This window comes from Mirounga leonina, unplaced genomic scaffold (genome assembly GCF_011800145.1).
Source record: "Mirounga leonina isolate KUSES-001 unplaced genomic scaffold, KU_Mleo_1.0 Mir_109, whole genome shotgun sequence".
NCBI lineage: Eukaryota > Metazoa > Chordata > Mammalia > Carnivora > Phocidae > Mirounga > Mirounga leonina.
The window spans coordinates 3191798-3198112 of record NW_023270244.1 but is presented as its reverse complement, the minus strand read 5'-3'; positions in this window follow the sequence as shown (position 1 = coordinate 3198112).

The window sequence follows — 6315 nt, the reverse complement described above, 5'->3', positions numbered from 1 at the left end:
ACAGACACAGTTACAGCCTGTTTTCTAGTCCAAATGCCAGCTTTTTGCTTTAATGCAGCAAAACTACAGTTATGTACTCGGAAAGCTCTTTTGTATTCATAACAACTGCAGTTTGAATGTGGTTCAGGACAGAGAAACTGTATTTACGAACCACCATCTCTTCTGACTCAATACAATTTGCAGTAAATACAGTTTAAGTTAGAGCGATGGTATAGATGCTCTGGGAATTTTCTTTCTGGTTTTACTACATTTTGGGGAAACGTTTTAAATGTTCGCTGCTTTCAAGTTCATTTCTTTAAAATGAACAGTGTCACATGGTTGTTGTGAAGATCAAGTGAAATAATAGATATGAAAAAGGCTTTGAAAAAAATTAAAAGCATTACGCAAATGGGAGATGATTTTTTTTTTTTTTTTGTCTCAAGGTCCTTTTACTTAAGGGCAATGCTCTATAGTTATCCTAAGTCCTGTTTTAATCTTGATTTAAAATAGAATATTCAAAGAAGCACTGCATGAAAAGAAGGCCTCAGAACATAAAACACACATTATGTGTTTAGATATCCCTTAATATCTGTTCAGAGAAGAATAATTATGAATCTCATAGTATCAAAGAAGAGTCGTGTTTCTTTCCTCAGGAGTAGGACTCAATGGTACATGATTTGAGTCTTTCAGGAGCTCTTAGAATTGCTATCTTCTTTCCCAAGCCTACTAACCTATTCAAAAGCTAAAGACAGTCTTCTCTTCTGTGCTGTAAATCGCAAGAGGAACACAGTTCATAAACAAATAGAGGTAAACCATCATTCAAGCTGATTTAACACTTTCATAATCTATGGCAGTAATCATGAAGAAAGCCATTCTGAAAACAGTTGAAGCTGAGTGATGGGGACTGGGGGCTGCTGTACCTTCAAGAGAGCTACTATGGACATCACCCATCGATTATCGCCATCCCTTCCAGTCATTCCAGACAGTATGGGGTCTCTCCCTCTGCTTCTCTCACCCCACAAGTGGTAAATGCCTCAGTCACGCTGGCCAAGTGGCCAGAAAAGTTTGCAAGGACAGAATTACACGTTACAGTGTGAAGGCGTTGTAAAGATCTTTTAGCTCAGGTCCCTTCTTTACAAATTATTCTCCACCCATCATTTCCTCCCCCTTATATATCTACTCTACTCAGGCCTGCCCCTCTGCCTGGGAACATTCTCAGGCCTCCAAGCTCTTAACTCTGCTTCTCCCATATTTGACCACTAGGAGCCTCTTCAAGTTAGCTACTGAGTCTTTTATTGTTGCTGTTCTTTCAGGTATTGGAGGGTTTTTGTTGTTGTTGTTAATTGTTTGAGTATAGTTGACACACAATATTACATTAGTTTCAGGTGTACAACATAGTGATTTGACAACTCTATAAGTTATGCTCTGCTCACCACAAGTGCAGCTGCCCTCTATCACCGTACAGCACTGTTAGGATTTCATTGACTATATTGCCTAGGCTGTGCCTTTTATTGCCATGACTTATTTATCCCATAACTGGAAGCCTGTACCTCCTACTCCCCTTCCACCATGTTGCCCATCCCCCTAGACCTCTTCCCTCTGGCAACCATCAGTTTCTTCTCTGTCTTTATAGATCTGATTCTTTTTGTTTGTTTATTCTTCTATTTTTAGGTTCCACGTATAAGTGAAATCATGTGGTATTTGTCTTTCTCTGATTTCTTTCACTTAGCATAATATCATCGAGGTCCATCCATGTCATTGCAAATAGCAAGATCTCATCCTTTTTTATGGCTGAGTAATAATCCATTGTGTATATATACCACATTTTTATCCATTCATCTATCAGTGAAGACATTTGGGCAAGAATGTAGAGAATTAGGGAATCCTCCTGTACTGTTGGGGGGAAATGCAAATTGGTGCAACCACTATGGAAAACAGTATGGAGATTCCTCAAAAATTGAAAATAGAGGGCGCCTGGGTGGCTCAGTTGGTTAAGCGACTGCCTTCGGCTCAGGTCATGATCCCAGGGTCCTGGGATCGAGTCCTGCATCGGGCTCCCGGCTCGGCGGGGAGCCTGCTTCTCCCTCTGACCCTATCCCCTCTCATGCTGTTTCTCTCTCTCTCTCAAGTAAATAAATAAAAAATTTAAAAAAAAAAATTGAAAATAGAAACACTATATGATCCAGTAGTTCCACTACTGGGTATTTACCCAAAGAAAAGAAAAACACTAATTCTAAAAGATATGAGCACCCCTATAAACATTGCAGCATTATTTATAATAGTCAAGATACAGAAGCAGCCCAAGTTAGCTACTGAGTGTTTTGACACCACCGTGGTCATCTTTGATAACTTCCTTGCTCTCTAGGACCCTCAGAATCACCCAAATCCACCTAGTAGGAAACTATTTCAAGACTACTCTTGCATATGAGAAATGCTCATTATTAATAATTTGGTTACTGTTTCTAAGTCTTTTCAGTGGGCAGAACTAGATGGCAGCTTTTATATAATCTCCCTATTCCCAATTCCCCCATTTTTAAAACAGTCACATTATCTACACTGTGAGAGCATATAGACATCGCATACTACACTGTCTCCTTATAGTGATTTTGGGATCTTAATTGTACAGATAAATTTATATTTAATGTTTTCTACCCATCCTTATAATAAATTTAATTATATAAATCTCTCTCTTTTTTTTTTTAGTATGAAGAGTTAATTTTTTTCCCAACCTTCTATGGACCAATACTTTTGTAAAGTACAATGAATATAAATTGCTAGAGAAATGATTCATGTGCTTGGATATCATGGCAATGTCAAAACGCTATAAAAGTTTGAAAATGCTTACTCTTAAATTCCATTCTTATTTCATTGTGGTCTGGTAAATTCCTTAGAAAAGTCACATGAGAACAATATTCTCTGTGTTCTTGCATGTTTACATCAGTGTACCAGAGGCTTTTTATCCTTAAAGGTCAATTTGGCTGAACATCAGAATCTTGGCCCACATTTTCTTTCCTTAGCTTTCTTAAATATGTCACTGTATTTTCCTTGGTCATAAAAGTGTTGCTTTTAAAGATATTGGTGGCAATCTAATTTTCTTTTCTTTATTGGTCTTTTTGCTGGGATGTCCAAATGATTTTTCTTTACAGGATAGTGTTGGCTATTATGGGGCAATTTCTAGTCCTCTCAATATGTAATTTCAAATTTTCTTTTATTTCAAGAAAGTTTTTGAATTATAATTTCCCTTCAGAGACTCCTATTATATAATAGAGATCACAAAATTTGTTATAACGTGGAAACTCTTAGTAGTCTGGTAAAACCAATGGACCCTTTCTCAGAAAAATATTTTTAAATGCCTACAATGGAATACATAGTACAGCAAAGGAAACTCATTATATTGAAATATAGTTCTCAAAGTATTTTTAAATTGTGATGCAGTGACCTATTTACTTCTTTATTACCACATTAAATAATTAGACCTAGTGGTAGGTATGAAAGCCACTATAAGTTTGAAAAAGTGATGAACATAAATGATATTTGGAAATATTTTTTAAAACTATAATTTGATATTATGACATTTATGATTCATTTTGGTGACAAAGCCACAGACACTGTTACTACCACTGTGTATTGGTGCGTGCATATTAATTAAAGAAAAATATTAAATTCATCTAGAGGTTAACAAAAATGGAGACATATTTTCCCAACAAAGTCCATAGACACATGAATTTTATCCACAAACTCCACAGTCCTTCATTCTAGGTAACAAACCCCTGTATTAAACATATCTTGACTCTTCTGAACCATCCCTTTACCTCAGATGCTTTCTTTAAATTTTTTCTAATACCTTTTTGATTTTTAAAACTTTCTTTCACACATTCTATTTCTTTCATTGCATTATTGTTTCTGTTTATTTGCTTTGTGTTCCTCTTGGCTCAATTTCATTACAAAAATGATCTTATTATTTTATTTCTAGTTTTTTTTTCCCTCTATTTAGAAAAAGCTCTCTCTTAAAATCTTCCTTAATCACCTCACTTCTGAGTTCTTCCATTTGCAATTTATTGCCACAGCTTCTATCATTTACTTGGTTTCTTTTATTTTGGCTCACTTTGAAATTCTGGGTTTCAGTTTTCATCTGTTTTATGGGCATGTCTTTCCATGTGCCTCCCAGGCCATGGGGAATTTATCCTGTTCCTCATTCTCTTTATTAGACTGCATACTTTTTCCTTTGCTCACATGTAAGTAAATGAGTTTCTGTCTACTTTTAGGAGGAAAGAGGGGCCACAATAATTTCTAGATTCATGATTCTAAACTCCATCTATTTTTTTCTCAAAATAATTTTTTTAAATATGGCCTTGTATTTTGTGACATCTCCCTTTTCCGCTTCCCAGTCCCATTTTCACCTGGATTTTTTGCCTTTCTTGTCCCTGTTCTGCTCAGTTCACAATCTCTGTGCTGGAAAGTAACACTGGCTTATTATTATCAGTGGCTTTTAAGGCCCAGCTTGTGCCAATACCATTAGATCTTATCAAATGCAGTCCCCTTGCTCCCACAGTGATTGGGATCAATAAAACTACATCCCCAATCAGCTACATTTGCCACTAAGTACCTCTTAATGATATGGGGGTGCTCTGGTACTCAGGACCTTCAGACCTCAGGACCTGAACAGCAGTTTCCTAATTGGCCTGCCTGAAGCCATTCTCCCTTCCCTTCAATCCAAATCATCTTATCCATGATGCCAGAGTAATCCTCCCAAAGCACAGCTCATATCATGCCAAACATCTGCTCAAAGAGATCCAGTGACTCACCAGTATCTTGTAAATAAAGTTCAAACCCATTATCTTAAAATTTTAAGTTTTCTGTGCTCTGTCCCCAGTTTATCTTCCCAACATTTACTCATTCCACTCCTATACCTAACCTTTGACACAGTCAAGTGAAACTCTTCACCACTTGACAAATATGTCTCTTTTTTCTCAATTCTTCATTAGGACCCCTGTATTAATCTGTAGTGCCTTACCATCCACCCCCAGGCCCAGCCCCAAAGCTCCCTTGCACACGAAATCCCCCAATCCCTACCACTCCTGCTCTTTCTCCCCTACACACTTCAACCAAAAATGCCCTTCCCTCTTTTGGATATCTTAATATTTTGGATACATTTGTCTTATAGCATTTAAATTTTACATATATACCTACATGTACACACACACACACATGCACACACATCCTAGATATTGTAATTTCACTGTGAGCGGAGATTGTGTAGGTTTCCTCTTGGTGTTACCCATAGCACCTAGTATAGACTTATATAGAGTAAATGCTCAATACTACTTGTTGAATAAACAAATGAACAGAACCCAGTCCTAAAGGTAATGTGACCACCCACAATTCATCCCTCCGGTCAGTGGCTGAGATCAGATGATGCTAAAACAAAATTACATAATAGGTTCCTAAGACCATTTTGTATAAATAATGCTATAATCACCATCATTATTATGGTTGATAATTACTAATCTGGGACTGCTTGCTGAATGGACATCAATGAACAATCTAACTTAGGTAACACAGCTACTGGTACTTAGAAGAATTTCTAGGTAGATAGTCATTCAGGTGGAGGCTCAATAAGTGATTAACCAGATATAAAAATGAATACTAAATATTAATAATAATTTCTTGATACTCCATCTCTCAAAGCTTCATATCTCTACCACTCTATGTATTTTGTTTTTAAGTTATATTTTTTAAAATAATAGGATTACACTCCATACAAGAGATATGCTATAAATCTAGACTGTCTTATCCTGTGCACACTTTCTTTTTTTTTTTTTTTAGTACTACATATTGAGTGCTCTTTATGGACTCAGTGAGGCACTGAACATGTCATATACACATGTATTCCTGTGGGTAGGACATATCTGGTGCTTTCCTGATAGGATGATATGCATACTGAAAGAATCCCCACCCTCCAAAATGCTCCCCACCTGCCATTCCTGGTCTTCTCTGCTCATTATAGATTTTTCACTTTGATGTTTAAAGCAGGAATCCTTATAAAGTCATTTATCCCATAATGGGAATGAGTTTCAGATTCCTGCACCCAGAACCAGAGCCAGGACCATGAGGTCACTGAACTATGACAGTGAGGAAAAGGCCAGGATGTTTATGGTACCATGGACATATTTTGCTGGTTTCATAATTTGGCCACAGACCAGGCGCTTCTCTGTTTCCTTCTAGTCATCTCTTCATTTTCCAGCTTCTTCTACAACACAGCTTGACATGATCCCTGTGCTTTAAAAATTTTTCTGACCAGAAAATAGAACCTCAAAATATATTTTATTGTCACTC